The following is a 19,466-nucleotide window of genomic DNA, read 5'->3' as shown; positions in this document are numbered from 1 at the left end:
CTTGTGTATTTGTATTTGTGATTGATTTCCAATTAAAGCATAAGGTCTCTATTTTAGCTTTAATTGGAAATTTCTGAGATTTAATTTTTAAAGTTGGTCAAATTTTTAAAAGGGTTTATTCACCCCCTAGACTGTTTCTCTACTCCATATCCCTACCTAACATATGCTTCCAAAAGGCACTACCAAGGTCAACCTGGAGAAAATAACCTTTTTCTTTTTCACTAGAATTGTCAGAACTAGTCACAACACCACACACTCTTGCAAGACTCTGAAATCTTAAACAAATATTCAAATAAATATTAAATCCAAAACTAATCCCCTCAATTTAATCATGAATATGTAAGGGCAAACTGTCATACAACATACGATCATAGGTTTCGATGATGACAAATTACCACCATGGATGAATCGGCATTGTCAATTCCACCTCTACAAAACAAATGCAACATATCACCTATCATATCCTTTTCTATGTTCATCTAAACTGTTATATTTCATACAACATATGTGGATAAAATGTGGTCATGAAAAAATGCATGAAAACCACAAAAATCTGAATTTTTGCAGATTTGCAGGGTTTGAGTCGACCGCAGGGTCGGCGCAAAACATAGTGCATTTTCTCACGGGTCAGCGCACGAAGGTTTGAGTCGACCGCAGGATCGGCGCATAACATAGTGCATTTTCTCACGGGTCAGCGCACGAAGGCTTGAGTCGACCGCAGGGTCGGCGCATGAAGGTTTCACTTTCCCACGGGTCAGCGCACGCCGACCTATGGTCGACGCATACTGATGTGTTTTTCAAATTGTCCAAAACTGCAGGCTATGCGTCGACGCATAGACCTGCTATGGTCGACCGTTCGCGCGCAAATACAGTTTTTAAGTAATTCCCACTTTGTTTGAAAAGCTGTTAAGTGGGTTGGTTGGTTTGTTACTATAAATAGAAGTTCAGTTACTTGTATCAACCAACATTTTGACAAATTGATTCAAGTGTACAAAGAACAAGAAAAAGTGAAATCTTCATCTTCATCTTCAACATCTCACAACACATCAATTACACACAACCATTTTTGAAGTGCTTTGTGATTGGTTAAAGGTGATAACGTTCGAAGCCGAGATTGGGGAGTCCGGTTCGGGTTGAAGCTTGCGACAGGTTTTTTCTTGAATAAAACCTTTAAGGTTTTGTCCTCCAAGATTGGTTTGATTTTGGGGGGTTTTTTGGACGATTTCTTCATCAATTTTTAGCTGAGCGAAGGTGATTGAGAAGAGGAAGTCTTCATCAATCTAGTAGCGGATTCAGTGATATTGAAGGGAAGATTTCGGGTTCGATTTGTTGTAGTTGAGATCAGCCGGGCCGAGGGTATGAAGAACTGAGAGTTATTCAACAAAGGGACTGGAATCGGAGGTCTATCAACAACAATCGAAGGACTTGATTCACCTTGAATCAAGGAACAAGGAGTGGAAGCAACATTCAACGTCTTGAGAATTCTGTTGTATATTTACTTTTCAATCCTTGTATAAACTGTTATACTCAACAGGTGATATCTATTAAAGCAATCTCAATTCTAGTTTTAGAATTGAGGGCAGACGTACCCCGAAGCGAGGACGACGGGGGAACTGCCTCATCAAATCTTTGTCTTCTTTATTTTTCAGCATATTTGTTTTTGGCTTAAAAATAAGTGATTTTTGTATAAGCACTTTTATCAAACCTTGATATTAATTGAGTAAGAAGTTAAAACTCTGTTTTTGAATCCAAAGTACAATAAGATATTGTACTAGACTAATTGGAATCACTTACTCAACATAAATATCACTTGGAGTGTTTTTGCACACCAAGTGTTTGATAATTTGCCTAAACCAAAATTATCTTAGGTGTGTATCTAGTTTGGTTTGCTCTTTGAATCATTGGAACTAGGAATCCTAGCAAGTGAATAAATCATTGATAGTGTGACTAGTGTAGTGATTCTTATTCTACATTATCACTAATCCATGGGCTAGACGCATATCCGGTTTTCCAATAATCGTTCGTTTTAGACTATATTTTCCTCGGCCGCTTCCGCACTTAAAACAAATTTTCAAAACCAATTTTAAATTGGTAGCGCCGACTCAATTTTTAATTGGGATCTATTCAATCCCCCCCCCCTTTCTAGATCCGTGCCATAGTCTAACAGAATATTCAAAGATAAGACTTGGATCCATGCAACAATGAAAAAAGAATGAGATACAAGATGAAAGAAATTGTTTGCGGGTGTTCGAGAAAGATTCAAAACTCTTTTAAAAATGAAAGGAAAAGTGGTTTGTGATTTTTCAAATCATCAATGGAAGTGTATCTTTTCTAACATTATGAAAGGTTTGAGAGAGAAAAATATTTTATAGTTGCTGAAAATGAAGCACAAAAAAAATGAAAACTCATGTTTTATTCGAGTCAAGAACACTTGGAGATTTGAGTCAAATGGAAAATTAATGTGGAACAAGATCTGAACTTAAAGAGAAACCCATTTTGTTGTGATTCGAGTCAAGGACAAGGCATGATTCAACTCAAACAAGTTATGATTCAAGTCATGTTTAAGTCATGATTCGTCTCAAACTAGACAGAGGCTGGGGGAAGCTTCATGATTGACTCATGTTGAAGATGTGATTCAACTCATATATTGCATGATTCGAATCATATGTAACTCGTGATTCAAATTACAAGCCCACATAACTTCCAATTCCTCTCTATTCAATTTGATTTGACTCAAGGGATAATGTGATTCGAATCACACATCTAAAATCTCAATGTTTGAAGTTCTTAAAGATATTTTTAGATTTTACTTATGACATGACTTGAAAAAATCTCAACTATGGTTCTTCTTTCAAAAACTTGACTAATATACTTAAAGCATAATGTTAATACTCAAACACAAACAACTTAAATTACACATGCTAAAATACGTATCTAGAACTCGATTCTTAAAGATGTGCAATTGAATAGAAGACTCAAATATAAAACTAAATTCAAAGTAAAACTTAACATACAAGCAACAAAATCTCATAGAGGTCTCCCCCTTAATATATCACAGACATGTAATTTCAAAAAATACAAAATACTTTGATAGAAAAATTGACTCTTAGTTTTTGTGAGCATTGCTCCTATTGGTTCTGGATTGGACTAAGTTTGATATTATCAAGAATTATATTCTTGTGGTGATATTCATTCAAAGGGCTTATCATCTTCTTGGATTAAAAGTGTGGTGTCTCCCTGGTCTTATTTTTTCATCCATTCCTTTTTGTCATTGTTTGTTACAACTTCATAAATCTTTTTATTGCTCCATAGAAATTCAAAATCACTCCATTATTCATCATAAAATATAAATGTTTCTAAGTGAATCACAATAACACATGAATGAAGCCTTCATATTCGTATCCTTAAATAAAATGGATGAAAATCCCATAAGCACATCAAAGTTTTTTTTTGTTTTGTTGATTATGAAGTGGTAGTAGTAATGACTAATGTAAATAAAAATAAAAATAAAATATTATTAATTAATATTTATAATTCTTTTTACATGATAGTTTAATAATTATTAAATTTATTTATTTTATTTAGAAATTTATTTGAAAATTATTTAATACTAATTTTTAAAGGAAATTTTATAGGCCTAAGCCCCATGTCCATACAATATCTTCCCAATGCACAAATGGTTGTCAATTCATATTTGTGAGTTATATAAAGGCTAAAATTACTTGTAAACAAGCCAATGTGGAATTTCAATGGCAACTTTCTTCTCATTTATTTGATGGATACTTCTAGTTATGCCCCACTCTCTTCTGCATAACTTGTTTCTAGTGTCCATTTGATTTTTTATCTTTATGGAACTTCTTTATAACTTTGGTTAAGAACAAGCTCTTGAAGAAAGGAAATAAATAAAAGAGCCAACAGAGAGAAAGAAGGACGATGTAATAAGAAAGAGAGCGAGGCATAACTCGAATCAGCAATAAGAAAAACTAAAAATAATTTGTTATTGAAGTCACAAGTAATTTTATCTTTTATATACCTCTCTCTCACACACACACATATATATAAATATATATATATATATATATATATATATATATATATATATATATATATATATATATATATATATATATATATATATATATATATATTATAAAATAATATTCAACAATAAAGTCTGAAGCATAAAAATAGTAAATTAAAATAATAAATTGATTTAAAACATCGTACTAAAATTAAATACAAAATTCAATTAAGTTTAAGCGATTTTCATAAAATAACATTTAAGCACATTCAATGATATTTAACTTTATGTGAGTTTCAATTTTTTTATAGATTAACTTACGGTTTTAATTTGAGTTATATTGGATTTGAACACAACTAAAGAAATATAGAATTTAAAATTAATGGAAGTTTATAAGTTATATAACTAATGAAAAATGCTTTACGATAGAGGGTTTGTTCAATCTCAATAAATCGTTTTTATGGTTAGTAAGCCCTTTAATAGAATCATGTTGTGGAATTGTCGGGGAGCAGCGAGTAGAGCATGTCGTCGTGTTTGTAAAAATTACTTGCAGAATACCCATCCAGATGTCATGGTGGCTATGGAAACGCAAACGAACCCTTTTAATTTGGAAAAGACGTTCAAGATGTTAGGGTTTGACAAGTTAATAGGTTCAGAGGTTAGGGGGTTTTGTTGAGGAATTGCAATGGCATGGAAGTCTGATAAATTGAAGGTAGAGGTTATGAAAATCCATTTTCGATTTATGCATATGAAAATCAAGTTTCAAGGAGCTGAGGAGTTTCTCTTTATGCCGGTGTATGCTAGTCCAAGGTCTGAAGGTCGTAAGGAGATGTGGAATGAATTGATCAATGAGACAAATCAAATATAGAAAGGGTGGCTTATTAGAGGATACTTCAACGATATTTTGAATGTCTGTGAATGTCTGTGATAAGAAAGGTGGTAACCATGGGTCCAGTAGAAAGTGCAAAGTGTTCAGGGAGAGGGTCAACATGTGCAAGCTAATGGAGATAGATTCAGTCGATCATCGATTTATTTGGAGAGGCCCAATTTTTCATGGATGAGGGAGAATTTATGAGCGACTTGATAGAGCCTTTTGCAATGACATTTGAAGACTCCAAATTCTGAATGCTTTTTTAAAGTGCTCCCTCGTGTGGAATTCTCAGACCACCACCCAATAATTATCAACCTTCATGACACTAATATGGAAAAAAGAAATATTAGATTTTGCTTCGAGAGTGCACGGCTGTTAGAGAAATCAATATCAAAACTTTGTGAAGGACATATGGCAGAGTAATTATCATGTCCGGGAAAATATGCAGTAATTTAGAACCAAAGTTTTTGAGTGTAAGAAGTTCACCGCTCACAGTGTTTATATACATAAGAAACACCTGCTAAGAAGAATCAATGGAATTCAATGAGCCTTACAAGAAGGAAGGAGCACAGAGGTTTACGTAAGCTCAAACAAAAGAAAATGTTTTTAGTTAGGGGTTAAATCCCTCACTAATGCAAAAAAAAACCATCACAAAACAATAATTTGCAAGGCGATATAACCCTTAATTAACCAGAGCATCGCAAATAAATAGTTAGGGGATTACCCATCACAAAATTGGTTAGGGGATAAATCCCTCACTAAATGTAACTCATAAAATACAGTCTGCTACACTGCAAAGCATAATAGTAGACTAGTGACACAGACCTATCAGGTATTTTGGAGGGATAAGCTCATAGCTAATACATTTGTGGTCTGCATTTTGCAAGGAGTAAATCCCCTAACTCAATATGTCAGACATATTTCTAAGGGATAAAGCCCCTAGCAAATGCATATTCATTTTGGAATTTGTGAGGGGATTAACCCCTAACTAATGTTTATATATTATATAAAAAAATATAATAATTATATTATTATAATTATAATAAAAATATATATTTTTAAAATTTGTAAATAAAATAATTTATCATTAAAAGTGGCTTAAAAATAAATTATATCCATATTCATCAAATTAAAAATATTTCATCACAAAGATGAAATAAAAGTAAAATTTAAAAATACATATTAAAAGTTTCATACTTCAACAAATTTAATCAACTTCTTCCTCATCCTCCTGATCTCCTTCTTCAAAACCTTGATTCATATGTGAGGTCATAAATTGTTCAAATCTTTGTGCGTGCTCATTTGCAATGTGCATTGTTCAATTCTTCCTTCATCTCTGCTTGTCTTCTCCTCATTTCTTCCATTTATGCATTTCTTGTTGCTGCTTAGCGTGCTGCCTAGGTCTGTGCTAAGTTTCTCATAGTTTCTAGCATATCAACGATTAATATAGGTGGATGTGATGTTCCTTTTTCATCTTCAAGTCTCATTCCGGAACTCCTATCACACTGCTTGATTGTTTTTGCATACCCTTCAACACCATACACTCTCCCATTTTTCCTCTTCCGACGGGCAATATAATATCCGAAAATCCAAACAAGGATTAGTAGGATATCCCGATGACGGTGGAGGTAACTTAGAATTCTCTGATAGAGTAAGGGTAAGTCATTTATCATACTCCTCATATACAAATAAATAAATTAAATGTTATCATAATTTAAATATGGTAGGTACATAAAAGAAATAAATAAAATGACTAAATATAAGAAAAACTTACTTGAATATTTTTTTAGCGTTCATCGACAAATTCTCCATTTTTCTTGAGATGAGTTTCTAGATGAATCTGATTAAGAAGCGGATCTCTACCCAACTCATCATGCCAAAAACATAAGTAAAAAAATAATAAGTCTTAATCTAAATTCTAAATGAAAATTTAAGTAAAACATAAATAATTTTACCATCCTTCGTGAAATTTCAGCAACACTAATATTGTCTGTTGCGTAGTTGCAACCACCAACTTCAGAAGCTCTATTTTATTTTGTTGTTTCAGATACTTGGTTAAAGGTATCCGAATTCCAATGGTCAATAAGTTATTTAAATATATCTTCACCTATCCAACAGGGATGTGTTCCTTTTCTTTCCCAATTAAGTGTAACACACCTAAGCGTGTCGGATAATCGGGCAACATATTTCGAGTCAAAATTTTCTCTTATTTGAACATTATCTGTAATGTCTCAAACACATTTCTCCTACATTGTTTTATGAATTCAAAAGATATTAAATAAAGTATAATCATGAATATCTCAATAAATATAAACGAAATAAAAATAATAATTATTTAAATGAGTCGGACTTATACCTGAAATAACTTGAACCAATCATCATTCTCATCGCCGGAAAGTGCTTCATAAGTCGGTCAAAACTTTTTATACTTTTATTTAATAACTTTTGTTATACACGATACTTTCTGATGTGACGGTAAAAGGTTGAACAACAAAATTTTGAGTTAGTATTTGTAGCGGTGTATTCGTCGCTATATGATCTATCGATTAAATCATAAGCAAAGCATACATTGAAATTTCGAGTCGCCACCGCACTTTTATTTATCCAAAGGACTGGCTAAAAAGCGAACAAAAGCCTAAGAAGTTTTACACGTAGAAAACTAATAAAAAGATCAGAGAGTCTGGGTAAGGGGTAAATTACGCAATGGGAAGGTGTTAGGCACCCACTACGTCCTAGGTACTCCTAGGGAGCCCTTTTCACACTTGTTGTATAAAATTGTTATTTGTTATGACATAAGGATTGTGCAAACATGATTGGGATGATGAGAAAAGAATATACAAGTTAGTTATTTTTGTGTTATTGGGTTTGAACGGATGAACCCGCTGCCTACGTACCTTCCATCAAAGGTAAGGATCAAAACGCCGTAGTTCGGCTAAAAGATTTCCAAAAGTTGGTGGATTCGGTTTTAAACACAAGCACTGAGGCTTTTCATTATCAATGGGAGAACACTCGACCAAAAACAACATCCACCATGCGAGGATAGCTTCGACGTACTAGAGGGGTTAGCCCTGTTTTCAGTACGGAAGTCTTACTGTCGACTCACTAAGGATAGGCAAGATTTACATCAACCACAAAGATAATTGAAGCCTATGGCTAATGCATGAAAAGATTAACAATGGACAAGGCCAAAACAAGTGAATGAGTGAGGTTAATTGATTGTGATTATGAAAATGGAGTCAAAGTATGATTAAGATTGATTCAAAGGAAGTATTATGAAATGAAGTTTGAAAAAAGTCAAGGACTTGGGTCCAGGTTTTTAGTTAGAAAACATGAAGATGTTTGCACAACACTTATGTCAAGTTTGAAATTAAAGTGTGAAAAGGTTTAGGACATAATGAGACTGAATGGATGAAGATGGATTATAAAACTTCTTAGGAGGTTCACTTCTTGAAATCATATAGGGGATGATTCAAGTGTGTCCTTTGGAATGAGCAATGGATAATAACAAACAAACAAAGCAACAGAAAAGCGGATATCGGATGCCAATCACTGGGCTTATACCAATCTCCTAAAATAAAACTGGATATCAGATGCCACTCAATGGTCTTACACTAATCTCCTAAAACAAAAAAATAAAAGGCGGATACCGGATACCAATAGATGGATTTACACCAGTCTCCTAAAACAGAAATGGATATCAGATGCCACTCAATGGACTTACACTAATCTCCTCAAAAGAAAAACAAAGATGAGAAATGGAAGTTAACTGCCAATCTGTCTGGACTTAGGTTAACTCCACAGATGCTCATAGGAAAACCAATGCCACATTGCAGGGACTTACAGTGGATCCTCACATACAAGAACAAAAGCAACAATATGATCATAGGAATGCAAATGCCAACTTGCTGGGACTTACAGTTGCAACCTCACATAAACAGAGAAAGCAAAACATGGATGTCAGATGCCAATCTGTCTGGACTTACTCTAACATACACAGTATGATCCTAGGAAAACAAATGCCAACTTGCAGGGACTTACAGTTGTATCCTCACATACAAACAAACAAAACAATATGTGATCATAGGAGAGCAAATGCCAACTTGCAGGGACTTACAGTTGCTTCCTCACATACAATCAAGTAAATGCATCAGGCAAAGATAAGATGAGTGGCCAAGGTGATGGTCTTATACTCACTTCCATATCCTAGGAGCAATGGCCAATGGATGGTCTTACAATTGTCCTCAATGGGTAAACAGCAATGATAATGTCACAAAGACAAATGAGATGATTATGCATTGATGAGCAATTAATGATGATGAGTGCACAAAGCATGAAAGCAAACATGTGTATATGAAGCAATCAATCAATCAATCAATATCAAACAGCACACTCTATAGCCAGACAAGGGGGCTCATACAAGAGGGTTAGGCACTGAGGCCAACTGTAATAGGGTAAATGTCGCTCTTAACCTTGCCATTGAGAGGCTAAGGTGAAGCAGATGAAAGGAGATGAGGGGTGTGCCTCATTTCTTCTATCCCTAATCAAGGAGAGCATCAAAGAAAGTGTGGGAGCTCAGAAAGATGGAGCTCTTTCCACATTATTGACTCGATAGATTTTGGGTTTTTATCTCAATGCTTCAACCATGTAATGGGAGCAAGGAGAGGACTCACTGAATAGTAGGGGATAGGCTACTTATCCCTTTGATCTACCAATTGCCTTACTTGAAGGACTTTTCCTGCTTGGGACAATTTTAAACACACACAGGCATTGCCTCTTAAGGAGGACTTCAGACAGTTTGCCCGGTCAAATAACAGACCGGGTCTCCAGACTACATGAAGAAGAAGTAATTATACCTCAAAGCAAATTGCTAAATAGCAAAGCAAAGCAAGTTCAAAGAACTTAAGCAACTAAAGTACCTGAAAAAGTCAAACCAATTAGTAAACAGTTCAACAGTTTAAAACAAAAGGAATGGATAAACAACAGTCAACCACAGAGGGACCAATGTGCAAAGCACAAGACTCAATTATATGAGTCACACCTACAAAACAAGGGTTAGCACATGATATATATAATCCAACTCAATCAAATTTGAATGATCTTTGAGGCATTGGTGCTTAACCTGAAACATCAACTCAATTGTAAGCTCAAAAGACCACTAGGACTAGCCTAGGGTCAAAGATGAAAGAAAAGGTCAAAACAGCAAAGGAAAGTCAACCCAATTCATGTTCAAACATTTAAGAAGCTATCTCAATTGGATTCATAATCAAATCATGCATCATTGTCATTTCATACACAAAAGAATGCAAAGCATGGCAAAGGAAAGCATATAGAAGTCAACAGCAAGACCTCATTCAAAACCAAGCATAATCAATCTCAAAAATTATCAAATAAATCACATTCAATCCTAACATCTAGCATGGCAAGCATGTCAAATTTCATTGCATTTGGATGAGAGGAAGGCAGTCAATTAAAATCAAGAAGTCAAACCAAAATCAAGCATGCACAATGAAGGTCAACAAACATGGGTCAACTTCAAAAAATCATATCAAATTGAAAACAGATGAGAAATAAATGAGATTAACACCAATGCAAAGCTCAAGATGTCTAGTATCCACAAATGAAATTTCATGATCATAAAATAAGGTATGAGAATTTCACAAAGGATTTGGCAACATGTAGCACAAAAAGTCAACAATTGACTAGGCAGGGAAGAAAATTCTCAAACAAATTGGAAACAGCATGATCAAATCCAAGAAAAATCACACACAAACTAGACATGTAAGAGATCATTCATTCCAAATTTCAAGTTATTTGGAAGCCAGGAAGTATGTGTACAAAAATCATGAATTAGCATATCAATGGTGTGACACAAATTGTCACACCCTAGTTCAAAAATTCATATCCAGCAAACCACAAATGATAAATGCACAAACTCTACATCAAGATGAAGATGAATGAGTCTAGTTTCACCACAAAAAAAATTCAGGGGCATTGGATACATTCTCATCATTTCACAAAAGTTTTGGCACAAGGTATCAATTAGGCATACATGTCAAGAAAACTCATACCATTTAAAATCCAGCCAATCAAAAATTCAACAAAAATCATGATTAAATAATAGACATTCATGTGATCATTATGCAAAAAATTTCAGGATTTTTGGATGAATAATGAAGGAGAAATGAATTTTTGAAATTGTGTAACAATTTGTAACAACATGAGCAACATAGCATGGCAAAGTGGTCAAACAATGGTCAGCGCATGGCATTTCTGTAATTAGCGCAGTCACTAACTCAAACGATGCGTTTTGGTTCACACAACGAAATGTTGTGATTGGCTGTTGCCCAATGAAACAGTACACGGGCCAATGGAGCTTCAAGGTTCTGGAAAAACAAAGGCTAGGGTTTATGCACTTGGTTTAACAGCATGGTTCACACTCATGTTCATCATCATCAAACAAATTCGAATAGCATTAATCACACAGCATAGCAAACAGCATTTCCTTCATGCAACCAAATCATGAACAACAAACCAAAACAATCATGGGAATTTCTGGGCAGAGTTCTAGGGTTACAAAACAACAGCAAGCATTCATCATCATCATGCAACTTGAAATTTCGAAATGCCCAGAAATAAAATATGAACACACTAATGGCATCATCAAACATCAGACAGCATAAATCCAACAATAATTTTCACTGAATCAACAACATCTAAACAAATCGATTAAAAACAACTTCATGCACAAAAAATGAAATCTAGATTTCTCAGCCATAGCATAATCATTTCAAGAGATTCAACTTGCAATGTGTTCAGCATGATAGGAACTATCAAAAACAAAGCATGGATAAGAGAAAAAAAGGGAGTCGAGTTTTTACTTGGTTGTGAAGAAAATCGTGATGCAGTGGTTCTTTTGATGTTGCAGGCACAAACAGGTGTCCACGATGCTTGGAGATGTTGAACACTTGAAGTAGGTGAGCTCAGCAAAGCTTATAACCCTTTAAATCTCTATTCACCATTTCAGGTCCATGAGAAAAACAGAGTTCGAAAATGGACTTTCAGCTGGGATTTCACACTTGGAAGCTGCTCACAATGATGATGGATGATGAAGAAATGCAAGCTTGCTCGAGGGTTTTTGAAGTTTTGTGCAGAAATTCACTTTTGGCCAAAAATGCAAAATGTAAGAGTGAGAGAATTCTGGTATGGCTGCTGTGATTCTAGGGTTGCAAAATGTCAGAAATGAACTTAAATATGTCTGTTTAAAGTTGGTTTAAGACATGCTAAGCTGGTTTTGTTTTAATGAAATGATTTGCATTTTTGCTAAGTTTTGCACAAGTGAATATGGAGGTGTAACTCTTGCACGAATTGGGCTTGAAAAGGCTGCAAAGGACCCTTACATTTGCTGTTTTACATCTGCTCATGAAGTGCTAAACATTGTTTGTACTTATGAAGCCATTTGCAAAAATTACCAAGTTTGCACCTTTGGCCAAAATGGTGGTATGATAGTAGCATGAGCACAAATTTGGGCTTGGAACATGTTGCAAATAGCCTTCCAAACAATTTCCAATTGGCCAAATGTGTTGAAAACCTTTAATTTGAAAAGTCAACTTTTGGTCAAACTTGAATTTAAATGAAACAAGTCAAAAAATGCCATTTTGATTGGCAAGGTTTTGGTGAATGAAATTTATATTTTTGGAAAGAGGAGGAAAAATGTGGTTTGTAGGAAAAAACCCCACCAAATTTGGCCTTATGGTTCATGAGATATGGCTCTTTGAAGTTCACAAATTTTTGAAATTGAATTGATCATATCTTGCCAACCATACATGGGATTTGAGAGTTCTTGGACTTTTTCAAAATGGGAGAACAAGATCTTCAACTTTCATGTTGGGCAAAAATTCATTTGGAGCTTGTATCATGATGCAAGTTTAAGATCAAGAAGTTTCCATTTTTGGCAGTTGAAATTACAGGTCCACTTTCTATTTCTGGAAATTTTCTGTTTGACTTGATTTTCTTCCATGATGAGGTTTGACATGATAGATGAGGCTTATACAAGCATGAATGAACTCCTTCAAATCAATTCTATCCATCAAATCACTGATTAAATCCACAGTTGACCAAGTTTGACTTTCTGTTGACTTTTCTAGGGTTTCGCATGATTGAACCACTTCTGATGAATTCCAAACCCTGATTCCTTGAGAACTTGACTTCAAATGATGTCCCAAGATGTATGAACTTTTGATTATTGATCATGGTGCCCAAATTCTGCAAGAATGGCCACCATCCATTGCTTTGACTGACTGTTGACTGATTTTGACCTAATTGCTGATGATTGCTTCAGCTGCAAGCAACAAGGTTAGACTGACAATATTTTTGTACTTTTTGGTTAATAAACATATGAAAGGAAAAGATATACAAATGCAAAGTGTAACACCCTTCTAAAATACCCCAAATATTTAATAACAACAACAGGTATATATCAGAGTAATTACACAAAACAAGGGTGTCACATCTTCGGAAATAACATCTGTCATGCTCTTTTATTATATCAACCATAAAACATTTCAAAAATACGCAGCGGATAGAAATTATGTCAACCAATTAAAACGTATAACATATTACATGAAAAATAGTTCAACAACCGACAATAAACAATTAAAACATCCCGTCCCGATGTTACATCTATCAGAGCATGACCCATAACGGAGACTACACTAGACTCCAAGCACTAGCTTCTACTCAACTCATTGCTCGTTACCTGAAAAATAATTGTAAGGGTGAGTTCCTCAATCGATGTAACAAACATTATAAATTATCATGTTATGTTAAGTAATTTAACTCATTAATCACCCAATGTCAACACAACTCATATACATACTCAAGATCAATACCACTGATACACATACAACAAACCAACAGAATGCAACTCTAATGAGACTCGACTCGTCATGCATGTGGTACCATTCGGAGTAAAACTCCCAACTTAAAATCATTGCCATTTTAGTGGGCATCAAGGCATAAGCCTTCAACTTTCAACTTAAAATTTTGCCAATCCAGGCCAACGTGGTGTGAGCAAAGCTCCGACTTAATGCATATGAATGTACATGACATACACGACTTTAAACTGTCAACAACATAATAATAATATCAACACAACAACGTTTTCAACAAAAATCAACTTATAATCAACTTTGGCTCATCAAGCCTCCAACTCAGTATTTTCAACAACTTTAACACAACTGATCAACATATTTGGATCAACATTTCATAACATAAACCCAACAAAATTATTCCTCACAATCAACTAAAATAGGCCAATCACCAATCACGTTCTCAACATTAAAATACCAATTTTTCTAATTTCCAACAGTGTTAACCGGTTAACGCCCTGGGTTAACCGGTTAACGCAGGACAAAAATACATTTTCTGGCAAAACGCAACAGTGTTAACCGGTTAACGCCCTGGGTTAACCGGTTAACGCAGGCAAAACAGCACATTTTCACAGAATATAACAGTGTTAACCGGTTAACGCCCTGGGTTAACCGGTTAACGCAGACAAAACAGCAGTTCCTGCGCTAACACAAGGCAGAATGCAGAGTTTCCGCATTTTCCGCCGTTGGAGGACTTCCGGACCTCCGATTCAATTTCCGTAAAAAGCTACACGTTCGGGGAAACACGACTCACACAATTACGGACTCAATTACAGCTTAAACTCAGTTTATTCATCACAATCTTTCAACATTCAACAATCCCAATTAGGGTCAATTCGACGGTTTCTCACTACCCATGACATGTTAAACTATAATACCCATTAAACGACGATAAACCCCCCTTACCTGAGATAATCCGGCAGTCTCTAAGCTTCAAGCTTTTCCGTTCTTCAACCTTTGCTCTTTCTCCACTTTTCACCTTTCAGCCGCTTCTCTGTTTCACGTGAAAACTCTTTACCAACAATGAACCCTTTTTCTCTTATTCCAACTTATATATTTTCCACTAATTATTATTCCAAATAATAATAATAATAATAATAATCCAATAATTCAATTTATTTAATTAAATTATTAAATATATTATCAACTTAATTAAATAATCCTCTTATTTAATTCGGGGTGTTACAACTCTCCCCTACTAAAAGAGTTTTCGTCCTCGAAAACATACCTCAAGCAAATAACTCTGGATAAGACTCCTTCATCCGACTCTCAAGTTCCCATGTCATGCTTTCGCCCGCAGCTCCCAACCAAACGACTTTAACCAACACAATCTCTTTTCCTCGAAGAGTCTTTGTTTCACGATCTTCAACTCGCACAGGCTTTGTCTCTACTGTTAAATTATCTCGCACTTGCACATCATCCATACTAACCACATGAGACGGCTCTGAGATATACTTCCGAAGCTGCGACACATGGAATACATCATGCAAATTCGAAAGATTAGGTGGTAATGCCATCCGATAAGCAACTCTTCCTACTCGTTCTAAGATTTGATACGGACCAATGAAGCGAGGAGTGAGCTTTTTAGACTTCAACGCCCTCCCAACTCCGGTCACAGGCGTGACTCTCAAAAACACATGGTCACCAGCTTGAAATTCTAAATCCTTCTTCCGCTTGTCATGGTAACTCTTCTGCCTTCTCTGAGAAGCTTTCATCTTCTCCCGGATAAACTTCACTTTCTCGGTAGTTTCTCGAACTAACTCTGGTCCAAGTACTACACTCTCACCAGATTCGTGCCAACACAACGGAGTTCTACATCTACGACCATATAATGCTTCAAAAGGCGCCATTCCGATACTAGAATGGTAACTATTATTGTATGTGAACTCGATCAATGGAAGATAAGTGTCCCACGCACCTCCTTGTTCAAGAACACAAGCTCTCAGTAAATCTTCCAATGACTGAATAGTTCTCTCAGTTTGGCCATCACTCTGAGGATGATATGCCGAACTCAACCTCAACTTAGATCCCAACGAATCTTGCAAACTTTTCCAAAATCCCGATGTAAACCTCGGATCTCTGTCCGACACAATACACAGAGGGACACCATGCAACTTTACAACTACTCGGATGTAAATCTCTGCCAACTTCGCAATTGGGTAAGTGATGTTAATAGGTATGAAGTGAGCCGACTTCGTGAGCCTATCAACGATCACCCAAATCGAATCATGCCCTCGTAAGGTAGCAGGCAGCCCCGTTACAAAGTCCATAGAAATGCTATCCCATTTCCATTCTGGAACGTCTAACGGTTGCATCAACCCAGCAGGCTTCTGATGCTCAATCTTCGACTTCTGACAAGTTAAGCACGCATACACAAAACGAGCCACATCTTCTTTCATTCCGGGCCACCAAAATAATTTCTTTAAATCCTGATACATTTTAGTAGCTCCTGGATGAATACTCAAGCTGCTTCTATGACCCTCCTCTAGAATACTTCTCTTCAAAATTGCGTCGTTAGGAATACAAATTCTTTCCCCTAATTTTAACACACCTCTCGCATCAACCGTAAAGTCACTTTTCTCTGATTGACCACAACGATTAAGGATATCTACTAATTTCACATCCAATTTTTGTGCCTCTCGGATACTATCCATAAAATCATTATTAATCTTTAGCATTCCTAGCATCACACTCTGCGGTGTTACTTCGCAAACCAAACTCATATCCCGAAATTGCTCAACTAATTCCAACTCCTTAATCATCATTGCTGACACATGCAAGGTCTTTCTACTTAAAGCATCGGCCACAACATTTGCTTTTCCTGGATGATAATTCAAACCGAAATCATAATCCTTAAGCAATTCGAACCACCTACGTTGTCTCATGTTCAGCTCTTTCTGATCAAATAGATACTTTAAACTTTTATGATCGCTGAAAACTTCGAATCTGGAACCATAAAGGTAATGCCTCCAAAGTTTTAGCGCAAACACTACAGCAGCAAGTTCAAGATCATGCGTAGGATAGTTCTTTTCATGAATTCTCAACTGTCGCGACGCATAAGCAATTACTTTATTATTCTGCATGAGCACACCTCCCAAACCCATCAATGAAGCATCACAGTAAATTATAAACGGTTCCTCCAGATTTGGCAAAGTCAACACCGGCGCCGACGTCAATCTCCTCTTTAATTCATTAAAACTCTCTTCGCACTGAACATCCCACACGAAAGCTTTACCTTTGCAAGTTAATTTAGTCAACGGAAGTGCTAACTTAGAAAATCCTTCAATAAATCTTCTATAATATCCAGCTAATCCCAAAAAGCTTCTAATCTCGGTAACCGACTTAGGAGTTTCCCGTTGCAATACAGCTTCTACCTTGGAAAGATCTACAGCAATACCTTTTCCTGAAATTACATGGCCGAGAAAACTGACTTCTCTTAACCAAAACTCACACTTGGACAACTTCGCATACAATTTCTTATCTTTCAAAACCTCCAATACTAATCTCAAATGTTCCTGGTGCTCTCCTTCGGACTTAGAGTAAATCAAAATATCATCAATAAATACTACCACAAAATGATCCAGATAAGTATGGAAAATACGATTCATGTATCCCATAAACACTCCCGGCGCATTAGTCACACCGAAAGGCATCACAGAATACTCATAATGTCCATACCGAGTTCTGAACGTTGTCTTCTGGATGTCTTCATCTTTCACTCTGATCTGATGATAGCCCGATCTCAAATCAATTTTACTGAACACACAAGCACCCACTAATTGATCCATCAAATCATCTATCCTCGGTAGTGGATACTTATTCTTGATCGTTACTTTATTCAATTGTCTATAATCAATACAAAGCCTCATACTACCCTCTTTCTTCTTTACTAGCAACACTGGAGCTCCCCACGGCGACACACTTGGTCTTATAAACTTCTTCTCAAGTAAGTCTTCCAATTGCTTCTTTAATTCATACAATTCAGATGCCGACATTCTATACGGTGCCATCGAAACAGGCCTAGTACCAGGTACCAGATCAATAGTAAATTCAACTTCCCTCTCTGGCGGCACACTAGGAATTTCATCAGGAAAAACTTCAGGGAATTCTTTCACCACTAACAGTTCCTCTATCTTAGCTTTACTTTCAACCGACAACGTCGCCATCAAAGAAAACATCTGAGCTCCCTCTTTCATCAATTTTCGCAATTCTCTGAAAGGTAATAAGTCAACTCCTTCCTCTTCAGGAGTGGAAAACCTCACCGACTTATGATGACAATTTATATGAACATAATTATACTCTAACCAGTTCATACCAAGAATTACATCCATCCCATCCAACTGCAAACATACTAAATCAACATAGAAATCTTTATCGAAGATCGACAAAGGACATTTTAAACATACCAAAGAAGTAGTTACTGATCCCTTAGCTGGGGTCTCAACAATCAATTCACCATCCACAACGGACAATTTTAAACCCAGTCTTCGAGCACAGTTAGCAGAAATAAAACAGTGGGTAGCACCGGTATCAATAATAGTAATTAAAGGAGTACCATATATGAAACATGTACCTCGGATAAATCTGTCCTCACAGGAGGTTTGAGTTTCGGTCAATGCGAACACCTTCCCAGTCTGAGATTTCTTTGGCTTCTGACATTGACTTCCAATATGCCCTTCTTCGCCACAATTAAAACAAATCATTTCCTTGTGCTTGCAATCAGCTATTGCATGACCAGTCTTACCACAGCGAAAACACCTCTTTACTTCAGCAGTGCATACATTACTCTTATGACCAGCCTGACCACATTTGAAGCAAACTATACCAGCAGGAGCACCTCCCCTACTAGTCCTCTGAGCCGGAGCAGCTCCTTGTTTCCCTTTTTCCACTGGAGCATCATACGGCTTGCCACGGTTTTGATGCTGCTTTCCCTTGCGGTCACTGACAATCTTGTAATGAGCATTATTGTCCTCTTCAAATATCCTGCAGCTATCAACCAGTTCAGTAAAAATGCGTATCTTCTGATACCCAACAGCCTTCTTAATTTCAGAGCGCAATCCGTTCTCGAATTTGATGCACTTTGAAAATTCAGCACCAGCACCAGTGTAATGAGGATAAAATTTGGACAGCTCCACAAATTTCGCAGCATAATCAGTGACAGACATGTTTCCTTGCTTCAGCTCAAGGAACTCGATTTCCTTCTTACCACGGACATCTTCCGGATAATACTTCCTCAGGAATTCCCTACGGAATACATCCCAAGTAATGTCTTCACCTGCCACGGTCAACCTCTCGTGAGTCTCTAGCCACCAGTCATCAGCTTCGACTGCTAGCATGTGAGTACCATACCGAACCTTCTGAGCTGGAGTGCAATCCATAACACGGAAGATTCTCTCAATTTCTTTCAACCATCCCAAGGCTGCATCTGGATCATGCTTCCCTTTAAACACCGGCGGATTCTCTCTCTGAAAAGTCGCCAAGCTACGTGATCCAGCATCTCCACCAGCATTTGGCAAGTTCTGCACCGCTTGTGCCATTGCTTGCATTGCGGCAGCCATTGCAGCGTCATTCCTTCCAGCCATTTCAACTGAGATAATCCGGCAGTCTCTAAGCTTCAAGCTTTTCCGTTCTTCAACCTTTGCTCTTT

This window comes from Lathyrus oleraceus, chromosome 7, assembly GCF_024323335.1.
Source record: "Lathyrus oleraceus cultivar Zhongwan6 chromosome 7, CAAS_Psat_ZW6_1.0, whole genome shotgun sequence".
Classification (NCBI taxonomy): Eukaryota; Viridiplantae; Streptophyta; class Magnoliopsida; order Fabales; family Fabaceae; genus Lathyrus; species Lathyrus oleraceus.
This window is presented reverse-complemented; position numbering follows the sequence as displayed.